This window comes from Ictidomys tridecemlineatus, unplaced genomic scaffold (assembly GCF_052094955.1).
Source record: "Ictidomys tridecemlineatus isolate mIctTri1 unplaced genomic scaffold, mIctTri1.hap1 Scaffold_5100, whole genome shotgun sequence".
In the NCBI taxonomy this organism is placed as follows: Eukaryota; Metazoa; Chordata; class Mammalia; order Rodentia; family Sciuridae; genus Ictidomys; species Ictidomys tridecemlineatus.
The window spans coordinates 8,438-31,884 of NW_027523340.1; the positions used below are offsets into that span (position 1 = coordinate 8,438).

General features: G+C 47.2%; 1 long non-coding RNA gene across 2 annotated transcripts; it reads left to right on the plus strand.

The window, feature by feature from the left end:
- The first annotated feature begins 2,118 nt into the window (after positions 1-2,118).
- Positions 2,119-20,059, plus strand: LOC144373857 (uncharacterized). 2 transcript variants are annotated; one of them, XR_013433395.1, is made up of 4 exons: positions 2,119-2,764; positions 15,619-15,750; positions 17,902-17,986; positions 18,272-20,059. It is a non-coding gene; the product is annotated as an uncharacterized LOC144373857 (long non-coding RNA). The 2 variants fall into 2 exon arrangements; XR_013433394.1 differs by lacking the exon at positions 2,119-2,764 and adding an exon at positions 14,708-15,405.
- Positions 20,060-23,447: the final 3,388 nt, after the last annotated feature.

Below are 23,447 nucleotides of genomic sequence, written 5' to 3' on the forward strand. Positions count from 1 at the left end.
TTGGTAGATTGCTTGCCTTGCATGCCCAAGGCCATGAGTTCAGTCCCCAGTACCACACACACACAAAAATTCAATGTAAACTTTTCCAAAAGAGCATTAGGTAGGTATATAGCATACATAAAAATTAAGTTAAGAACACTGTTTTTAAAATGTATTATTTATAGGGAATTCCAGCAGATATATAATAGTGAAATGAGAAGTCTTCCACCCATTTTTATTCTTTGTTTCCTGATTATTTTTATGAATAAGAATAAGATACTTCCTTGTTCCAATGCAGATAGTTCCCACTTCTGTGAATGGATGTGGGGTGTCACCTGCTACTTGCATGTCTGCATTTTGTGCTTGACACTAACATCGTACTTGGTAGGTGGCAGAAAGTCAATTCTGAAGTTAAGCTCTTGTGTTCTAGCAGCTGTGCTGCAGATCCTTGGTGTGCCACCTTCTGCAATCCGTGCTGCTCTGTTCATGTTCCTTATTGACTTCCTGGTTATTAGCGTCATGGTCTCCTGGTCTTTGAGTGTGGAAGATAGTCATGTAGCAGGTTTCAGGGAGGACAGATCATTGATAATGTACTCTAATCTATGTGCCCCACCAATGAACTGTTGTTTCTTCTTTGGTTTTAAGGAAGACAGGGTGTCTTCAAACACTGCTGTGCACCTGGGAAACCAGGCATCTGCTTTACTTTGACGAAGTGGTAGTGATTCATTTCAAGAAGACACGAGAAGAAAGAACTGAACTTCTGGTATGATGCAGGCTCCTTGCATTGCAAATAGGTTAGAAGAGAGAAGAGTTGCTTTATGAGATTTTATAACATTTTTCCTGAAAAGTTCTACACAGAGGTGAGTCTCCAACATGTTAGAAACCATTTAAGATATCTTTTTTACTGAACTGAATCAGAGCCCACCCATATTGCCCCCGCACTTCTGGCCTACACACTGCCACCTGACACACAGACTTCCTCAGACACGGGGGTGGACATGCTGGTGCTCTCTCTCATCTCAGGTCAAGCCCTTAACACTGACCTCTCTCTTCCTTATTTCCATCTATCCTTCCTGACCATCCAGAAGCTCCAATTCAAAAGGGCATGAGTAGTCCATGGTATTGGATGAGTGTTTCCTGCCTAGGGGTAAACACAAAGGAACACACCTGCTCCCAGGCTTACCAGAACAGTCTTGGCATTCTTTTGGCTTTGTTTTTCTAACCGGATGCAAATCAAGCAAGTGTCTCCCACCTGCTTGTTTAAAAGCAGCCTTGACAACTTGGAAGTTGATTCTAAGAACTGTGGGGGATGGACATCAGCAAAGCCCAGAAACTGAACGCCACCCCAACTTGCCAGTTTGCTCTACGGGCATTCTAGAACATATGTCCATATGAGGCTTCATATCACTTGTGTGGATGTGGAATGGCACCAGGAGTCAGCACGAATAAGGTGGATGCTTACCTCCTTTCCCTTGACCTGGGTCCTCTTCATGGTGGGATGTTTTCTTACAAGGAAATGATACTTCATTTGAGGATGCATGGAGAAATAGATGATTGCATGGTCAACTTCTGCAGAGAGAGGTGGAGAGGATTGGTAGCTGACACTCAAGGACTCTACCACAAGACACCCCCAACCCCTGAGAGTCTCTGCCAGGGCAGGCCTGCGCCACAGACTTGAGAACCCTCTGATCCAGCTACAGTTCCACCAAAGACTTCCTCAGTGATTCTTCCCTGAAGGAAGATTATGCACAGGATCTAAACCACAGACTCCCCCAGATGTGGGGTGGACATGCTGGTGCTCTACCTCATCTCAGGTCAAGCCCTTCACATTGACCTCTCTCTTTTTTCTGTCTGTCCTTCCTGACCATCCAGAAGCTTCAATTCTAAATGGCCTTTGATATGTGTTAGTTTCCTGCCCTGGGCCAACCAGGAGACACCCCTGCTGCCAGGCTTACCAGGACATTCTTGTACTTTTTTCTGCTCTGCTCCTCTGAGCTGAAATGAACCAAACAGCTGTCTCCCACCTGCTTATTGTAGAAGGTCCTTGAGGATCTGCAAATAATGACTCCAGTGACACTGGACTTCTTGGTGGCCATGAACCTAGGTTTTATTTCAGAGGACTCCAAAGTTGATTTGAAGAACTGTGGGATATGGCAACATCAGCAAAGCCCAGAAACTGTAACCCACCCCAGCCTGTTCTATGGGGCTCCTAGAACATATATCCAGGAGCTGAGGGTTTTTACCTCCTTGTGTGGATGTGCAGTGGCACCAGGAGGAAAGAGTGAATAAGGAGGGTGTTTATCTTCCTTCCCTTTACCTTGTCTCACTTGCTGGTGGGTTGTTTCTCTGAAGTCATATTTGACTTGAGTATTCATGGAATAAAAGACATTTCCTTTGTCAGGGATCTTCAGCTCTGAAGAGAGAGGGCCAGTGGGTGGTAAGTGACTCTCAAGGGGTACACCACAGGACACTTGCAACACTTGAGAGTCTCTGCCAGGGTCAGGCCTGAGCCATAGACCTGAGAGCCCTCTGATCCAGCTACAGTTCTACCAAAGACTTTCTCAATGATTCTTTCCTGAGGAAAGACTGTGCATAGGAACTAAACCAAACTACCACCTTTCAATGAAAAAGCACCTTGGACTCCAGAATGTCTCAGTTCAGGTTGGACCTGCTAAAGAGACACTGCTGGAGTTTACATCAGGATTTGCCCCAGTGGCTCATGTGCTGAAGCTCTTCTCCCAGTGAAGCAATGTTCACACATGGGTTTTCGGGGAAGCATTTGATGGTGAGTGCTTTGACCTTCTTAGTGGATTAATCCATTTATAAATGAATACAGTCCTGGGAGGTGGTATAAATTGGAAGTCTTTTGTGCATGGATGAAGGATGACTTAAGGAACTATATATTTTTTTAGATGAGCTCCACTTCCTCTTCCTTCTCATCATTATCCTTCTGATTTGTAATCTTATTCTGGTTATTTTATATCTTCATGTGCTTTTTATATTCCTCCTCCTCCTCCTCTTTCTCCTCCCCTTCACATCTTGCTTCCCCTTATCCTTCTTTTTTCTCTCTATGACCTATTGACCTGCTCTGAGTAGCTTGCCTCTCCCACAAACTTCTGCCTATGTATGGCCTCTGTTAAGGACCCAAAAATGGAGTGAGTTCACAAAGAATGGAAAGTAGTGAACCCAGAAGCCAAAAGAAATGTTTCTTCATTTAAGTATTTTTTTCAGGTACTTGTCACAGTCATGAAAGAAAGGATGCCTAACCAGGCACCCCACTGTGACCATGCTTCCTTTTTTGGTGGTAACCACCTCCAACTGGACCAGGCTTTCTAAAGCAGAGGCCATATCTCCAGAGTTTCCCTAATGCAAACAAGCATTCCAACAACCAGGAGAACCAGGAGAGGTCTGGCATCACTGCAACCCTCCTGCCATAATTCATATGTCATAACACAAAGTGGGTTTCATGCATCCAGCTTGTCCTTTCTTTGGACATCTGTTACCCACAATCCTCACTGGCCCAGAGCTTGCTCTCAATCAATGATGGTTTGGATGTTTCTACTTTTGATTCCACTTTCTTAGCCTATTCTTTTTTGTTGTTTTTTTGTTGTTTTTTTTTTTTTTTTTTTTTTTTGGTACAGGGGTTGAACCCAGAGGCCCTTAACGACTGGTCCATATTCCCAGCTTTTTTCATTTTAGACAGGGTCTTGCTAAGTTGCTGAGGCTGGCGTGAAACTTGTGATCATCCTGCCTCACCCTCCCAAGAGGCTGGGATTACAGGCATGAGACACCATGCCTGCAACTTAGCCAATCTTGGCCTTGCATGTAAGACACTCCAACCTCAGACTTGGTTATTTATGAAAATGTTAGAGAACTGGTCATAGGAGCCATAGGGATGGTATGTTTCACTGTGGACAGACTTGGATCGTGGCTGCTATGAGTTCCTGGCTCACAGGAAAGAAAACAGCAATGAAATTATTTACAGATCAGCTTTTTGGCCTCTGTGTTTAGGACCCCTTAGCTGACAAAGGAAGGGATAATAACCTGGCTGTTCTGATCTCATTTGGAGATGGGCACACAGGCACAAAGGACTTGGAATTTTCAAAACACAGCCCAAACAGGCTGTCTCCTGGCCTTTATGTGTTATTGTGTCCTGTTCCCAGTTGCTACAATACTGACATTTCTCCCCATAGGCAGGGCTTCTCAGGTCCTACCCCTGGTTTTTAACATGTGCTGTTTCAGTCCACATCAGTGCTGATTCCACTTGTAGCCCATTTTTTCCCATGTTACTGTTAAATCATCCCTATCAGTGACCCATGGTGTATACTGCTGCTTGAAGGAGCTTTTCTTTTCTGCCCCTCATGGATGTTAGCTTTTCAATGGCTGATCAGGTGCAGGGGAGGATACATGTTAGGGAGGTCCAACAGGCCCTGGGGCAGCACAGAGAATCTACTACAGATTTTAAGCCCACTTCAGTGCAGTTTCCTTGGTGCACAAGGCCCACTACACATTCTGCCTGTTTTTCTAGGCTAAGGCACTCTTCTATTGGGTTGTGAGTTGTCCTGAGCCTGCTTGTTGATCATTACTCCCCACCATCTGATTGTCCCACTTACTCTAATGCTTGGAGACGATTTGCAGCAGCTCAAATTTATTCAGACCCTCCTCCTTAAGCAAGTGTTGGTCCAAAGCCCTCTACCCTGGCAGGTCACCTGGATCAGGGTGGGAGACAGGTCATCAGGGTATGTGCCCCGGAGGCGATACCCATTGGATAGTGGCCTGGGACATTCAGGAGACACCTTAGCTATGAATACAAGGGCACCTTCTTGTTATCCTGCTACTAGCATCTGGCCTCCATGTAATTATATGGGGTCTTCTGATGGGCTACTAGCCTAATCTTCATACAAAAGACTGCCTGTACCTGCCATTGTCCTATGTGGAGCCATATTTCACTCGAGTAGAAGTTCCATTCTACTTTCCACTTCCACTGAGATCAGAGGAATGGGCCAGTGGCACCCTCTATGCCAGATTTGCTCTGGGATGCAGGATGAATCTGTGCTTATCACAGGTAGAAACTCTAAAGGCTTTGGGCCTGACAGCTAAGACACCAAACAAGTGAGTCAGCAGGGGGAGGATTGAACATGGCTCCTCTGCAGCTGGACACCTGGAATATTGGGAATATACTGCACATCCATAAAAATTCTACAAAGAGACCCTCTGATTCCCCGTTCAAGGGATATGCAGACTCTGACACTCCTGAGGACAGGGCTCGTCCATGGTGTTTGCTATGTTTTCTGCCTTTTCCAGTGTGGGCACCCAGGTGACATCCCTGCTGTCAGCCACACTAGGATGCTCTTGCGCTCCATGCTCTGCTCCTCTAGCTGGATATGTGGCAGTGAGGAACTGCTAGTGGATACCCCTGAGATACTGGACTCAATGTTGCTTTTGATGGCCATGGGAAAGGTCCTGGGTGACACTGAAGAGGTGTTGCTCAAAGATGCAGTGATGCTGGACATCATTGCTGAGAACTCTGAATTTGACTCCAAGAAACATGGGGATGGCAACATCAGTAGAATTTCAGAAACTGCAGGATACATAGGTTCACAATTCTGTTTGGGGAGTTCTGGAAATTATACCCATGCACTGAGCCATCTTGGCTCATTGGGTTAGACAAAGATTGAGGATGCAGTCAGAGACAGCATTGTCCTCACAGTCTGCCACCAAACAGGGAAGCTGAACTTTGCACAGGGTCTGCTTCTAAAGGTTCTTTATCCCCCAAAATGCTGCTTGTACTTTTGGTTACCTTGCCTCTCTCTGCATGCTGCTCCTTCTGGAAGGTACAAAGGCACACCTACCCCACTGACATTGGGAGGACTGTCACTTTACTGCCATTGATGCTGTCCTGATTCACCTGCCCTGCTCAGAGTTCATGGACATATCATTTCCTTTGGAACCTCATCACCTCCCAGGAGTGAGCACCCCTGGCTGCAATGGCAACCTGGGGTTGGGGCAGGAACACAGGATCTGGAGCAGGGAACAGCAGGTCTAGGCAGCAGAGACCAGAAAGAAGCTCAACCGCCCTGCTCAGCCATGCCAAGACACCTCATCCATCAGCACAAAGCTCTCTGCCCCCAGGTCTGGAGGGAATGTTAACACATGAGGCTTTTCTTCCCTTAGCGCTTTCTCTGTGGCCACAGGATAAGACTGGCAAGCCTCTACTGATAGAACTGGCACTAGGGTGGACTCCAGATCTAGAGTTGGGGACAGACTTGGATCCAGCAGTGGAGCAAGAGCTGAAGCTACCTGGAGCTCTGGAGCTGACACTAAATCTAACACTAGAACCGCCTCTTGCTTCCAAAGAGATGCTGGAGCTGACTTGAGCTCTGGATCTGACGTTAGTGCTGCCATTTGACTGGGCAGCAGTGCAGTTCCTGGAGAAGGCTCTCTCTCTGCAGGTGATTTTAGAGTTTGCACTGGACCTGAGGCTGCAGCTATAGGAGAAAAGATTCCAGCATGACTGCCTTGCCTTCAGCTTTGCAAAAACAGATAATACCTCTATCTGTCAGGAAGACCTTAGCCCCAGAGCCCACTCAGGACCTTTTCCCAGATTGGGGCCATTGCCTGAGTGGTCAAAGCCTTATAATTGTTCCCAGTCCAACACCAGACTTAAGAGATTCCATCCAGTGGGGCTAAAATATAACTGTTTCTTCATTTACCCTTCTGTACCTACCCTAAGCCTCCTTGCCTTCAGGCTCTGCCTCGTAGCCTACGCTTCATGTCCTCAAGCTGGGCCTGCAGGTAGTGGGCACAGTGCTCCAGGTTCAAGCCACCCATGTTGAGCTGCATGAAAGGCAACAGCAGCTGAAGGCACAGAAGGCCTGGAGGCTGATGGAAATCCTCTCTATCCCAGTGCTCAGAATGAAAGGCATGGCACTGTGGGCAGGCAGGTGTGTAGTCAGCAGAAGCCTGGCCTTTCCTTCCCACAGCCTTCTATAGCACCCCTATGGACCTTGACTTCTGTAACTCCCCTGTCTCTCCACAGGTCAGTCCACACCAGCCAAGACACAGTGGCTATACAGGCAGTGACAGGACAGGTCTCTCTCCTTCCAAAAAAACAAAAAACAAAAAACCCAAACTCTGGATCCATGGTGTGACCAGCTCTCCCCTACCGTGGGAGAGCCCTGACATTATTCTTTTTGTTTGCATTCTGGCAATCTCCAGGAGGGTCTGTCCTCCTGTCCATCATTGTCAGGGCTCGATTGAACATCATACCGGGGTTTTTGCTGCCATGCTACCTCACTCTCTGTGATCTGTGTATCTTGCTCCCAAGTGACACTATTCTTCTAGGGGGTACTCTCTGAAGAATAGTGTCATGGGGAGCAAGACACTAGCTCTCATTTCCAAACAGTGAGGCCTGGGATGAGAGCTACTACTCTCCAAGTTTCTGTGGCCCTAGGGGAGAGGACGGGGGTGGTGCATTCAGAATGGGATGGGCGTTGGGGGGTTGATTTGCACATGAGCTGGCTCTGAGGCCACAGTCTCCTTAGTTCCCCAATGACCAAAATTCCACCTACATCTCCTACCTTCTTCTACAATTGAGGCTTCAGACCTTATACTGTAAGCAGGACTCAAAATTGTGGGAACCAGAGCTGGAGTTGCCGCTCAGAGGTAGAGTGCTCGCCTAGCATGTGTGAGGCACTGGGTTCCACCCTCAGCACCACATAAAAATAAAATGAGGGTATTGTGTCCACGTACAACTCAAAAATAATAATAAAAATGTTAAAAAAAATTGTGAGAACCAATGTTTTCGCAGTCTTCCCAAGCCATAAAACCTTATATATCCCCACACTGGAGATAGGAGCCCTCCATCTTGACCCCAAGTCCACTCCATTTTTAGTTGATCCAGTGATCCATCATCTTCACTGGAGTAGGACAATTTGCAGCCATGTCTCCTAGAGGACAGGTTGATGTGATCATTAGAATATGACACCCGAGGTTTCTGTCTAACTGATAAAATTATATGCCAATTTTATCTTGCTTGGCCTCCCCAAGCAAGAGAGTTGGGACAGCTTTCTGAAGAAAGATGGCACGGATTTCCCCCATTTTTCACTAAATTATGTGATGTGCTGAGAAACGTCTTCACACAATAGGTGCTTCTTATATATGCTCCTCAAAGAATGACCCCAACCAGCTGCTTACCACATATCTCACCGGGCATGGGAGCTGCCAGCCCCCCGGCCCTTCTCTGGCTATAACTAGGATGGGAATTTCTCTCTATGGAATCTGGAACATCCTTCATGAATGCAAAATTGCTTTGCCCAAGTTAAGTGAGGCCCCTGGCAGATACCTTCTTCTTGCAGATGGGAATGAGACACTAGAGAAACCCACAGCCCTCACTGAGTCCACTTGAAAATGAGCTGGGAACACAATATCAAGGAGTGAGGCCCAGTGTGAGTAGGCTGCTCCACATACTTCTGTGGCCCAGCTGGAGACAGGGTGGTTTAGTCTGGCTGAGAAGGTGAATCCACTTTCTGATGCAAGGCTGTGGCAGACACTTCTAGGACTCATCCCATTGGTCCTGACAATACCCTATGAGGATGGTCTTCTAAAATCCTCAGTTTTCACACAGCAAATTGGGACTTAGAAAGTTACAGGCCATTCTCAAGTTCAGCTAGGTGGTGGTATCTTTGGGTTAGAAGGTTGGGAGCTTAGCTTGGGAGCTTCGCAGGTGCAGCACCTGCTGAGTCATGATGAACCTTGAGTAGTTGCACACAAAGGTGGTACCTAAGTCTGGGTTCCTGCATACAAGACAGGCATGGACTGCTTCATGAGCTCTTCCTCCCTATTTGACTCAATGGTCTCTACAGATGCCATCCGTGTTCTGAGTGGGCTAATTTTCACACTGGGGTGGGACCAAGAATGGTGGGTTTAAAGATGGAAATAGCAGAAAACAGAAACATGACTCCAATAAAGTGAAGCAAAACCACTGCGGAACAGTTGTCCTCAGTGTGTACACACACACACACACACACACACACACACACACACACACAGGGTGGGGAAAAAGAGAAAGTTGGAATTCTGGGCCATGAATGAGTGGTCAGACATGAAGGCCTGCCTCAGCTAACCTTCCCTTTGCTGCTCAGTGTTAGTCTTGGGCTTCTCTGGAAAAATCGCCAGAGGCTCTGGCAACTAGGGCAAAGGCCCAACCAGTGTTCCTATACTTGGGCGATGGGGAACCCCCGAGATTTCCTGAGGCCTGAGCCTCAGCATGCTGTGGAACAGAACATCCCTCTTACTCCAGCCTCCCCAAGCAAGAGAGCTGGGACAGCTTTCTGAGGAAAGCAGGTACCTTTTTTATTTTTAACCAGGGTTTCATGTTCTGTTTGAACCATCAACCAATGAAAGCACTTCCTGTGGTCCCAGTACCTGATCCTTTTATTCACATGAGACCACTCCAGAGTCCCATGGACTGCTGACTGTCCCCCACACCACATCAAGTACACAACTGAACAGATTTTCATTAACAACCCCCATCATCCCTTGCCAGCTTGGCTTCAGCTAGAGCTCCTGCTTTGAGGATTCAAAAACTGGATTCATAACCAGTCCCCCTCCTCACCAGCTTTGTGATGCTAGACCTACCTTTGTGCCTCTCATGGGTGCTCCAGTGTCCCCAACTCTTCCCTGGGAATTACTGTCACACCACTTCTTAGGATGGAATTGGGCATATGTGCCCATAAATGCCTGTATTGTCTGTGAAACCCATAGACAGGATTCACAATTACAAGAAGGAGAGAAAGAATAAAATCTAACTCATTAAAGAACCTGGGCAATGCCACTTTCCCTCCTGTTTGCAGTTCCCACTCTGATCTATAGCAAGTTTGAAGCAATTGGGATTCAGAGACTGTCACCCTCTAGCATAGAACTTCCCAAGACTTCTTGTGAGATTTCACATTGGCCCAAGCGCCTCTTCTCAGTCTAGGAGATAGGTAACCCACAGAGACTCTAAGATACCATAGCTTCCTGGTTCCCAAAGGCAGTACACCCCTCACTTGGAGGTGGATCATACTCTTCCCTCTTGTGTCTAAGGAATAGAATTGGGCAAAAGTGATGGGATGTCACCTCCAAGATTGAGTTATGGGAAGCCTGACTTCTGTCTGGCTCCCTCTCCAGCATTTTCCCCCACTCTGTCTCCCTTCCAATCTTGATCCAAGGAATGAAGTGATATGCTGTCTTTGTATACAACTTTGTGATAAAGACCAGTCCTCCCATCAGAAAAGTGTTGAGTCTCAGCCAAACTGGTTTTTTACCAGGATCACAGGCAAGAGTTCAGGGTCAGATTCTCCCAGCTAAGCCTCAGTGGGGTATGCAGTCAAAGCCTCCAGGGACATGGAGACAGAGGCATCCAGCTGAGCCACCTTGGACCCAGTTGCACAGAAACTTGACCTTATAAATGCCCATGGCTTTCAGTTGTGAGTTAGGGGGTGGAGATCCACAACTCTGGATATTGAGTGCAGTCTCTGGGCTGTGTGGTGTGCCCTAACCTATCCCTATCTGCCCAGGCCCTCCAGCCATATTGGTCTTTTATCCATCCTCCTCTTGTGGCTACACTGAATCAGGACTTCCAATTTCTATGTGGCCATGCCTTCCTCAACACACTATTCCCAAAATGAACAGAACTGGCTTCCTTATGTCATTCTAGTTCCTGCAGCAATGCCACATCACTGAGATGGTTCTCAGTCTCCACCTAGTGACTCCAGCTTTCCTTCACACCGGACCCTATTTTGGCTCTGGCTCTTGTTCTTTTCTTTCACTTGCATCTGCTTTGTGATTTTATGCACCTCCAGATGCAGATGTGCAGCTACCAGAGGGTAGGGCTCATGGTGGTGACTTTCAGAGCCTGCGCAGGCCCAACATGACCCCTTTAGGTAGAGTGAGTGCTGGAACACAGTGATGAGTGAAGAAATGAATTCAGAAACCCCCTGCCTCTTAGTTGCTCCTCCTATGCACAGGAATGCTAATGATGGGAGGTCCCATGGCATGGGACACTTTGGACATACCATGACCAGGGCCCTCTGAGCATGGACAATACTGCAGCCCCTAGTGGCCAGCATCAGCACTATGCCCCAGGGAGGAAACCCCAAATCAAAACCTTGACCTGAGTGTGGGTATTCCCAAGGCAATGAGGTCTCAGGGTCCCTAGCACAAAGCAGTAAATCTTCTAAATTCCAGAGGAAATGAAGGGAAATCAGAGTCTCCCTTGTTTCTTTTTTCCCTCTGCAGGACCCAGAGTGTTGTCCTCACTTCAGCCAGGGCTATGACCCTGGCCCCATACCCAAATGCGGATCATTAGATTTCTAAAGGACAGTCCTTTCACTGGACCCAGTGTTATGGGCCAGGCTATATGGGCAATGACCAAACAGATGCCATTTTACAGTGAGACTCCATATCATGTAACAAATGCTTCTTCCATGGGAAAGCCCTGCCTCTGTACCTATTAATATTACCTAGCACAACATACTTGGCAAACAAAATAGCAATTCTTATACAATGTAAAATTGGCTTTTTTTTTTCTTTGTTTGTATTTTTCTTGGGCAATGTACCTTCTCAGAGATCGATTGTCTAGACGTTAGTAACCATTTTCTAACTTGTCTGAACTAGGGTCATTTTGACCCACTTCCCTTCTGCTTGCTTGCTGCTATGCCAACCTGGAAAGTCCCATGGGAAATACCAACGTGCCCATTGCATTGTCTTGCTCACTGCCTAATTCAGTTTCTGTACCTGCTTGCTTGCAGCTACATCACCCCAGGTGGTTTTTTGCCTTTAAATATCCTAAAATGTTCAGGCTCGGGGCTGTTCCTTGCAGAGACAGTTATGGGAGTGTGGGGAGAGTCACTGGCTGTCTGGCTAAATAAAGACTCTTCAATTGGGACAAAACTGGGACGTGGTGTGTTTTCTGAGTGACCTGCCCCACAGTACCAGGAAGAGTATTGTAACAATACCCTTTGCATAATCCAGGTCCCTCTTTCCCCAAACCCCAAGCTTCTTGCTCTTGAGAAAACCAGGAAAGGAAGAGAATTTTCCAAGGATCATGATAGGCGAGTGATTCATGGATGGTGAACTGTCACCACCAGAAACTACTGGGAGCATATATGGACCTTGCATCCCTGGCTCGTGCACCTGGATTTTTTTTTCCACATTGAATTTTTAAAGGAAGTGAGGCTTTCTCATGTGGCACCCCAACACTAAGGCGTCTTCCATGGGAACAAGTGGTGGGCAATGGACCTCATACCATGTCTTTCAAGAGCATGCAGAGAGCATCCCCAGCCCATCCTGACCCGAGGGAACCTGGGGGACATCCCACAAACACCATAGCATTTCTCCACTTCACATGCAAAGATCCCAGGTGAGAGCCCTACATTCCACTCTGGACTCTGCCCCTGTCATGTGCCTTGAACAGTCCTACCTCTTTCCTGCCACAGTTCCTTGATTGTCCTTCTATGGTTAGTTCATGGAACCCAGGGGGCTTGTGGCCCACCCTACCCGGCTGGGGTCAACTGTTGAGATCTATAGAGAAAGTGGTGACACTGTGGAACATGTCTGGGAACCTTTGTATGATGGAAAGTCCCACCCTCCAGGTTTTCATCTTCAAGGTAATGTGTAGAAAGGGAGCCAGAAAGGTTCTGCCAGATAGAGACAGGTGTGAGAACTGACTGAGCCTCAAAAAGATGCCCAGGTCTCTGGGTGCAGAGTTAGTTTTATGTGGAATTGCTGGGGACCCTGAAGGAAACCTATTTACCTTTATGCAGAGAGACTGGACTCCTTCAGTCTAGTCATGCTGCTCTGCTTCTCAGATCCCTGGGACATCCCAGGTGTGTGGAGGTGGGGAGTCCACATAACAACCCAGTCTGCACCTGGGCACCTCTATCTGGATTTGAAGCATGTGTATATGCCTCAGGGATCATCAGAACAGTGTAACCCCCTCTGAAAGTGGGCTTAAAGACACTCAGGTCTGAATTAGCCCTGCCCTCTGGACTCCCTAGTCCCTGTTCTTTAGGAGACAATACCAATTCTTAGCCCACAGACTGGGCCCACTCAGATCCCAAGAGAATCCAGGTAGTGTTTCTACCTCTAGCCTTCATGACCCACAAGACAGTGTGTGGATGGACAAAATCAGATTCCTCTGCACCATAGGGATGGCCCCAGCCCACTTCTTAGCATGCTCATGTCTGTATATCGGCCTGTAGACACCTGGAGGAGGAAGGAACCCACAGGCTGATCCCATGATCAGAGCTGCTCCCTGACATGAACAAACAGGTCATAGCACATAGTCACCACTACCTGTCACTGAGAATTCAATTGAGACACCTGCAGAATTGAAATTGATCTGGCATTTCCAGGAGTAGGGGTAAACTGCATCCAATTTCAATGATGGTTTCCACAAAAACATAATTATTTTTAGAATTTCACTTATCTCACATTCCCAGTAATCAGGTTCATAAAAACATAAAGTAGAATTTTCTTTTCTTGGGCCTGGGGAGGGCACTAGAATTCAGTATTGACAGCAAGATGAGAGTCCTGGGGATGTATGGTGGTGATGGCTGTGCAGCAACATGAATGTACTTAATGCCATTGAACTGTGCACGTAAAAAAGGCTAAAATTACAAAATGGATGTTTTGTGTATTTTACACAATTACAAAATTAGAGAAATTGTTGATTTACTCTCTTGGGATTGTTTGTGTTGTGATGGCAAAAACCGTGTAATTTATAGAAAAGATTTTATTTCTCAAAGTTCTGGGGGTTGGAAATCCAATATCAGGTACCACGTTCTGAGAACATTCTTGCTGTGACCTCCTGTGTCAGAAGGTAAAACAGGGAGGGACAAGGGCTGCTTTGAGAAGCCTCCTTTGTAAAGACCTTAATGCCATTCTCATGGAAGGAGTCTCCATGGCCTAATGACCTCTTAATGTCCCCACCTGTTAACACAACATATTCAGGAGACACACATTGAAAGTATAAAACCACTAAGCAGAGACAAACACAATGATATAGATGGTCCTGCTGTGCCTTCCCAGGGCCCTGTCCTCCTGTGCAGCAGTCCTATCACCCTGTGTAAGGAGCTCTTTCAGACCAGAAAGCCCAGCATCCGCGCGAGTCACACGGCCCCACGGCCACGAGGGGGCAGCCGCAGGCCTCACACCAGGGAGTGTGTATCCAGGTGAGGATCTTGTGGCAACCTAGGTCCCCAGCTGAAGGGACAGGCCAGCAGGCGGAGCGCGCGGAGGGCACCGCCCCCAGCAGGCCAACCCTAAAGGGGAAGCGGAGCCGTCGCCAGGGAGACGGGGGCGGGGCCTATGCAGGGCGGGAACTTTGAGCCGTGGTCGCGGGGAGCTCCGAGGGGGAGAAGCCCGGAAGTAGCGCCCGTGGGACTGGAGGTCCCGGATGGAGGGTCCGGCTCGCGGGGTCGGTGACAGGAGAAGGTGCGCTGCCAGGAGACGCCCCGGTCTAGGCGCCCACACGAGGGGGGACCCGGAGGACTCTGCCGCCGCCCTGGAGCCTCGGTCCCGGCTGTCTGTCCCCTGGAGCCGCTGGGGCGGTCCCCTCAGCGCCCACCGCGGACCCCGCGGTCCCGGTTCTCACCTGAGGGCCCTCCTCCGCAGAGCTGCTGGTCACAGCGGGTGAGTTTGATCTGCAGGGTCCTGTTCAGGATGCGGTGGCCTCAGCAGTGTGGCCTGCGCCGTGGACCTCAGAGGAGAAGAGGTGGCCTGACCCGCAGGCCCCTGGAGAGGGGAGGGCGACGGGGGAGCCCAGGTGACCTGGGGGCAGGAGGTGGTTTAGAAGGGAGACCCGCCCAGGGGTGTCAGGTGTCTCTGACTCTGTGTCCTTTTGTTTTCCTGTGGCACCTGTGGGTTTTGTTTTAAGTCCTCCCTTTAAAAACCCTTTCGTGTTTACTTCCTGCTCCTGGTGAACACTGGGAAGAGATCCTAAGGTCTTTTAAGGATTCTACAAAGCAGTGTAGTTCCTGGAAGTGCCATGGAAAGAGCAGCGACTTTGGGTAGGAATCAAGGGAGTGAGTCCTGCGGGCTCCAGTTTCTGCACTGTGTGTGAGAGAGTTGCCTGAGGACAGTTTTTGCAATATGTGCCATGGGATGATTCCCAGTGATGGCGGTTGATTGCTAAAATGTGTTGTTTGCATGCTTGGTTTCAGACACTAGCCTAAGCACTGATTCCTTTAGGAAACTCCATGGAAACCACGAGATGGATAGTCCTATTTCCTGATGCATGTTGTTGGAGGAGATATGCTTCCTTTCTCCTGTGACCAGGGGTTTGTATTCAGCTTGGCAGAGAATGGATTGGACACCATAAGGAATGTGAAGTAGCACGTGTTCTGACTGCTCAATGGACAGTTAAATCAGAACCTAGGACATGTGAGTCTATAAAAGAGTACAGTGTAAGAGGTTAGGGTTGCATTTTGCGTAATACAAGTTATTGAGTTGAAGTTGCATTTGTTAATTTTAAAATATGGAAGGAAGTATGGAGGTTGGTCCACTTGAGGATTTATTCAATGGAATATCAGACTTTGTTTCTTTTTACTGGCACTGTGGAAATATGAATGATAACAAGTTGGTGACATCTTTCAGGTGGAAACATTGCCAGAGGAGGAGGTCATCAAGTTGGCAAAGAAGCCATTTTGTGAAGCACCTGTTGACTCAAGGCTTTTGATGATGAATTCACGTATGGAGACTTTAATTCTTCCTAGATATTTGCATTTGGTGAGTCACAGAAAGTATCTGAGTAGATAATTATTTGTAAGCATGTCCACAATAATCTCATGTAGTATGCATAAGAGAGTAACAGATCTCGGATGGGGAAAAATTGCCATTTCCTTGTTGCATTGAAGAAAAGTAATCATGACACAATATTTTCTTTAAAATTTTTTTTTTTTTGTCTTGAGGTATGCCACTGTGTTGACCAAGCATGATTGTTGGTAGGTAGGATAGCAAGAACTTGAATTCAGGGATTTGACTGTCATGTGTCCATCTGTTTTTCATTGATTTCTTTGAATAGATCCAGATTGGCAGCTGTCACAGTTTAGCTTTTGACTTTCCCAGCTGTGGGCATCCTGATGGCCCTCAACTCCCTGTCAACACAGACAAGTCTATAAGGAACATGAGGATAAATATCCCTATGCATGTCCCCTTGCTTAAGCAATATGTAGGTAAAGTACGACAGGTGGAATTTCTGGGTAAAAGAATGTCTGTTTACGTCTTTGACTAAGCAGTGCCAGGTGGCTCTTCTGAAGAGCTCAACCTGTCCATACATGGCCAGCATTCTCTTCTCTAGGTTTCTGACTTGTGCATGTTGAGTAGCTAGCATACTGTTTTTGTTGGTATATTTCTTAGTTTCTATTCTGATGCTTTTCATTGGGGGAATTCTCTCCCATGAAAATGAGCTTCCTCTGGATCCCCCTGCCCATTCCTCCGCTTGACCTTGTTTTCTTCTTATCGCACGTGTAAGTTCTCTGGGGATGTTGGATTGTTTGTCCATTATGAGACCAACACAGGCCCTCTAGAACTTTCAAACAATTAGTAAAATTCCTAAAGAGAAAGTGAACCCATTGTGCTAGCATTTTGGGAAGAAAAGTATTGGATGATATATTCAAAGCATGAAATTCTATTTTATTCTTTCCAAAATATCTCTGGGCAATGAAATGGAAGTCAGGGTATCTGAGGAAATGATCATCTGTTTCCAGTTTTCTGGGATTTGGTTTAAGTGGTCAAGTTGTGATATGTATTAATTCATGATCCAATAGGGTGATAATTCTTTTAGGTTACCTTAGGTGCCTTCAAACTGAGGTTGTTGGCTGTCCTCAGGTTTCTGAGGAGAGCTAGGCATAGTTAGTGACATGGAGTCATGACAGTTGTTGGTAACCTGCAACCCTAGTGCAGTCTTGAAGAGGCAATGTGTCTGTCCCATTTCCAAACCTTCAGGCTCAATGTGCACATTTGAGAATGGTTCCAGCCATTTTCTCATCCCTTGGATCATTCCCCTCATATGTCCTGTGAGACATTTTCTATGTGAGGCTTGAAGAAGAAGAGACTATTCTGTAAAGAAAACATTGTGATCTGTGCAGTATAATATTGAATAAAGTCATTGAGAACTCAGAAATTCTGTTTAAAGATATTTGCATCTTAGCCAAATAAAATCTATTTCTAGGCATCCTGGTGAAGACAAGGATTTATCTTTATATCTACCATCATCTGTTTTTTTCGCTTGCATGAAGTTCATCAATTTACAGGCCGTTTTATCAGATGTGCATCTAGATCCCATTTAAATGACACACTTTTAAATGGTAGACCTTTTTACATGAGTGCTTTATCAAACACAGGTTTGGGCTCACGAGCCCATATATCAGTAGTTAGCTGGAACATGTTCTTCAGTTTGGCCTATCCCTCAGTATCCCCCGATGTCGTCTGTTCAATCAGCTTCATTCTTCCTGCTCCATCACTGGCTTTCATAGAAACCACATGCTGTTTATAAATCAGGGATTCCAGTCCTACAACATTGCATTCTTTGAGTATTTAAAGTAATCCAATTTTCACTTCACCATGCCTGACATCAGCAGTAACATTTATCAGCAAATGTTAGCTTTTCCAAGATGCAATTCTATGTGCTCCTCTCCCAAAGAGTCTTACTAGGCATATCGAATACATAATTATTAAGTAAAGGCTGTAATTTTTAAAATGTCATCCATTGTGCAGTTGACACATGTCTGAGATACTTTTTATTTTGGAGGAGGTATTATTTAATAGGGAATTTCAACAGCTACGTAATCGTGAAATGAGAAGTCTTGCATCCATTTTATTCCTTGTGTATGACGATTTTTATGAGTAAGGATAAGATACTTCCTTGTTCCAATGCAGATGATGCCCACTTCTGTGAATGTATGCAGAGAGTCACCTGCTACTTGGATGCTGGATATTGTGCTTGACACTAACATTGTACTTGGTAGGTGTCAGAAAGTCAATACTGAAGTTAAGCTCTTATGTTCTAGTAGCTGTGCTGAAGATCCTTGGTGTGCCACCTTCTGCAATCCATGCTGCTCTGTTCATGTTCCTTACTGACTTCCTGGTGATGAGCATCATGGTCTCCTGGTCTTTGAGAATGGCCAAACATTGCACTGTGAATGGGGAAGATGGGCATGTGGAAGGCTCCAGGGAGGAGGGATCATTGATCATGTACTCTAATCCATGTGACTGTTTAATGACCTGTTTTTTCTTCTTGGGTTTTAAGGGAGACAGTGCCCTCAAACACTTCTGTGCAGCTGGGAATGCAGGCTTCTGCTTCACCTTGAAGGACGCATTAATGATTTATTTCCAGAAGACACGAGAAGAGAGAAGTGAGCCTCTGGTATCATGCAGGTTCCTTGCATTGCCCATGGGTTAGAAGAGAGAAGAGTTGCTTCATGAGATTTGATCCCCTTTTTCCTGAAAAGTTCCACACACGGGTGAGTCCCCAGCATGTTTAGAAATCATTTCAGATACCTTTCTGGACGGAATTGAACCAGAGCCCCTGATGATGTGGAAGAGCTAAAGATGGGTTTGCTATGAATTTTCTATTTCATTCATCAGGGCCTGAGTCAAGCCAGTCATTGTGCTGTCAGCACATGAGCTGCTGGTCAAATGTGAGGAAGTGGTCTTGCTTTATGAAAACACCACCCTGATTCAGTGAGCCAGAGGCAGCCTGCAGTCCCTGTTTTCCTGTAAAGGCAGATTGCTGTGGATGGCCTCTGGCCTCGTCATGCAGCCCTGCTCAGAGTAGGGGATTGAGGGTCCAGGCAGATCCCTAGTTCCTTTTAACCTTTATTGCCATTGGGCCACCCCAGGATTCTTGGACTCTACCTGGTCTTCTGGCCTGGGTCAGGGGATGTGAGGTTTGGAATCCCCCTCTGTGGCAGGATCCCAGGCCCCCCAGCCACTTGAGGACAGGCACAGCCTTCCCTAATTGTGTTAGAGGGGGAGACTTCTCCCACCCATCCTGATCCATGCTCATCCCACATTTTGTAGCTTGACACCTGAGGACCTTTATTCATTGACTTAGTGGTTAGTGATGATGGTTACTGAGACTAAGTGACTCTTTCAAGTCACATCACTTGCATGGTAGGGCTAGAGCATGGATCTTTCTAATTGATTTCATGGGACTCTCTCATGGAAACTGTGACTGCCTCCTAAACACACACTCTACATTTGGAGTGTCAAAATTCTTGGCACTGCCTCCTTGGCAAGTGTATCTTGTCTTCTACATGGGAATTTCACAATTTTTTTTTTGTTTGTGGAGGTCATGCAGAAGTGATTTCATTTGAAATAGCCCAAAACAAAAAATACCAGTTGTCTTTTTCGCACATGGATGTGTGTAGTGAACATCTTTTTCTGTGTGCTTGCATGCGTTGCTCCTTTGAATTTGTTGAAGAATGGTTGGCTGGGGAGCAAGGTAATGAGAGATGGATATCAATGCTTGTCCAGTATTCTGAAGTGAAGAATGTATTGAGGATGTGAAGGCTTTTCTAGCCAGTTCCTATGGCTCAGTCAGGGATCAGTCAGAGGATTCTGTCTGGTAGACTCTTTGGAGTAGATGTCAAAATGGACCAGTCTTACTCTGTCCAGGACTGAATGCTGAGCTTGAGTGGCAGCTTCTTATCAGTTCAAGCACTTCCATGAGTCTGTCCTCTGTTCTCTTTGTTTGTTTGTTTTATTTTTTCAGTTTTCAGTGGACACATCTTTATTTTATTTTATGTGGTGCTGAGGATCGAACCCACTGACTTGCGCATGCCAGTCAAACATGTTACCACTTGAGCCACATCCCCAGCCCCCTCTGTTCTCTTTTTTCCGAGCAGTTTCTAACAGGAAAGGAGAACAAACATTGAAAGTACGGAGATTGATTATGTATATCAATGTTATTTGAATCAACTTTGTATAATTCAAAATTAACTTTTTGCTAGTAAAATTTCATATGTTGAGGAAATAATGAAAATATTGGGGTTGGGGGATGAGGATGGGCAAATAAAATATTTTTGAGCACCAAGACCTGTTTTTTTTTTTTAACTTAAATCATAAACTGCCTGAGGACCACAGCAAGTAGATATTTCCAGAGACAGTGGAAAGGTAGTAGCACATGAGGAAGGGTAGAGCTCTCAGATTGGGAAGAGGGGGCCGCTTCAGGACTCACCGGGCAAGGCACGAGGCTGCTGGCCATGGTACATGCCTGGGCCCACTGAGTGGGGACGATCCATGCTCTGTGTCCCTCTACCCTCCTCTGTAGCTTGTGTTGGCAGCAGATCAGGGAATTGGGGTCAGAAGTGCTCCTAGTAATATAGGCACCAGCCCCCAGAGTGTGTTCCTAGCCCTTCCCCACCTGGCCTGACTTGGTGCTTGTGTTGATGCAGGGCTGAGACCCTACAGTCATCAGAGTGTGTCTGAGGTCCAGATCCACCCTGCATGGCCAACATGCTCAGACCTTCATCTGGGTCCTAGGCCTGCTACAACCAAACTCTGTCAACTGGGTGGCCAACAACAGAGGAAGGGCCTTCTCTCAAGCTCCAGGAGCTCAACACACAAGGTGTTGGGCGGTCCCACTGCCAAAACACCTCACAGGTTCCTAGGGGACTATACCCCAACTTTCCCAGCCCTTGCCCACTGTCCTATTGCTGCCCACGATCTGTGGTTCCCATATGGGCATCCCGTCCTGGCTCCAACCTCACATAGCCGGTATCCCCCAGTCTCCCTGGTATCTGGTCCAGACTCTCCTCTTCCTACAAGAATATCAGATATTGGATTTGGTCCCAGTTGATGCTGTGTTCCATCATGTGAGCTCCTAGCTTCATCACTGTGCAAAGACTCTTTTCCCACACAAGTTTGCACGACTTTTGGCTGGCTAAGAATTTTCAGGCTACACTTTTCTAATGAGTAAACTTTCCTTCCTTCCGATCTCCCACCAGTGAGCATTCCTCGCACCCTTGTCCTAGTTCCTTTATGGCAGTTTCCCTCCTTATGGCTGAGAGGACCTAGTGACCCCTGGATTCACACATTCTCCTTAATCACCAACACACGGCAGAATTCTCCAAAGGGCCATATATGCTCCTGGAAGTTGGTGGTGGAAATAGTTATCCATCCATTAATCACTCCCTCACTCACTAATGTCCTTGTGTCCTTGAGAAAGGCTCTCCCTTTCCTGGTTTTCCTGAATAGAAATCCTCTTGCCTCTTGGGTGAATAGGGTTATGGGTTGTGCAGAGGGTGTTGGTCCACTGAGCATCTTAGAGACTGTCCTTTATGGAGCCTAATGATCTTCATTGGGGAATGAGGCCAGGGTCCTAACTGTGGTTAGTGTGAGGACACACTGGGTTCAGAGAGGGAAAGAAGGACAAGGGAAACTCAGATGTCCCTTCATGGCCCCTGGAGTTAGAGGACTTACCCCTTTGCACCTGGGATCAGGAGACCTCATTTCCTCAAGGACACGCACACTCGGACGTTAATCTTGAGTGTGGGTTCCTTTCTGGGGTCCAGGGCTGTTGTTAGCCACCAGGAATGACAATGCTCTCCATGCTGATTGGAGCCATTTTTGCCAGGAAAGAGAGCCCGTGGTCACGCCTTGTGCAAAGCATCCCACGCCAGGGGCTCCCATCCCTACATTCCTGTCCTGAAAGGAAGCCACTCAGAGGCAAGGTGGGTCCAACCACCTCCCATGTGTTCACTCATCTCTGTGTTCCAGCAGTCACCCCAGTTAACAGGCCTGATAGAACAGGATATGGCTCAGAATGTCACCCTCATGAGCTCTACCCTGCTACAGCTGCAGTTCTGCAGTGGGAGAAACTCAAAACCTCAAAACACATGCACATGAAAGAAAAGAGCAAGAGCCAGAGCCCAAACAGGCCAGGTGTGGCAAAGACAGCTGGAGTGCCTAGGTTGGGACTCAGAATTATGTCAGTGGGGTGGCATTGCTGCTGACACCAGCATGATAACAGAGAGCCAGCCATTCTCCATTTGGGGAAGGCAGCAGAAGTTGAGAGGCAGGATTGAGTTTGGCCCTAGGAGGAGGTTGGGTAAGAGGCCAGTGTGGGTTGGAGGGCCTGGGCAGATAGAGAGAGGCCAGGGCACACCCCAAAGCCTGGAGACTGCACTTGATGTCCAGGGTTGTGAAACACCACCTCCCCTCTTATTCACAACTGAGAGCAAGGGGCATTGATGAGTTCAGTTTGTGTGCGGCTGCATCCAAGGTGGCTTGGCTAGGCACCTCTGTTTCCTCTTCTCAGGAGGCTGGGAGTCCAGGCTTCACTGAGGCTCGGCTGGGAGGATCGGACTCTGAGTTTATGCCTGTGTTCCTGGTAGGATCCTTGTTGGCTGAGCCTCAGTGTTTTTGTAATGAGAGGATGGGTGACTGTCATGTCTTTATCACAGGACACACTTGCTAAATGGATTTGTTTGCTCTGAGGAGGAAAGAGAGAGAGGGGAGTGTTGCTGGAGACAGGGATGCAGACAGGGGTCATGGACTTGGCATAACTCAGTCTTGGAGGTGATATCCCATCACAAGTACCCACTTCAATTCTTATCAATCCAGAGGCTGAGCCCCCTTGAGGTGAGGGGTGAACCGGTTCTGGGCAGCAGGATGCTGTGGTACCTCGGAGTCTCTGTGAGACCCCAACACTAGACACACTTGGCCCTTTTGAAATCTTAGGAGAAGCCTTGGGAAGTTGTATGGCAGAGGGGAGCAGCCTCTGCATCTCAGTCCCCTCCAACTTGCCATGGTGTAGAGAGGGAACTGCAGCCACCATGGGACGGACATTAGCCACGTCCCTGTGTGGGACACAGGCCTGATTGAGTTGGGGTGCATTCCTTGTCTCTGCCCTTCTTGTGATTGTCCCATCTCTACATTTGTGCTTTAGCCACCTGTGAGTCCCATCTCTGGTTTCAGGAGAATAGAGGGTGTTATGGGCCAATAGACACAATAAACCCTAGAGATTAGATGCTACCCTACTTTCCAGAAAAGACTGGGCACAGCATGAGTTGCACATTAATGGGACCAGGGTCCAAAAGCTTCTGAGAGGGAAGGACTGGTTGTGAATGCATTTTTGAAGGCTCCAAGCTGGAACTCTAGTGGCACCAAGCAGGGCAGATTTTGGTGGGGATGTTTGGGTAGTTGTTGGTGAACACCTGCGCACCTGAGATGGGTAGGCATGGAGGAGAAATCAGCAGCTCATAGGGCTTTTGAAAGTGGTCTTATGTGAAAAGAGGCTCAGGTATGGGCACAGGAAATGACATCATTGCCTTGACAATGGATCAAACAGAACATGGAACCCTGGTATCCAGGCACCCACTTCACTGACCAAGCCATCCAAGCTCATTTGGTTGGAGAAACTGGAGTGAGAAGGATGTTCTCCTGTGGTTGCAAACAATGCCGAGCCTCAGGCTCCCAGG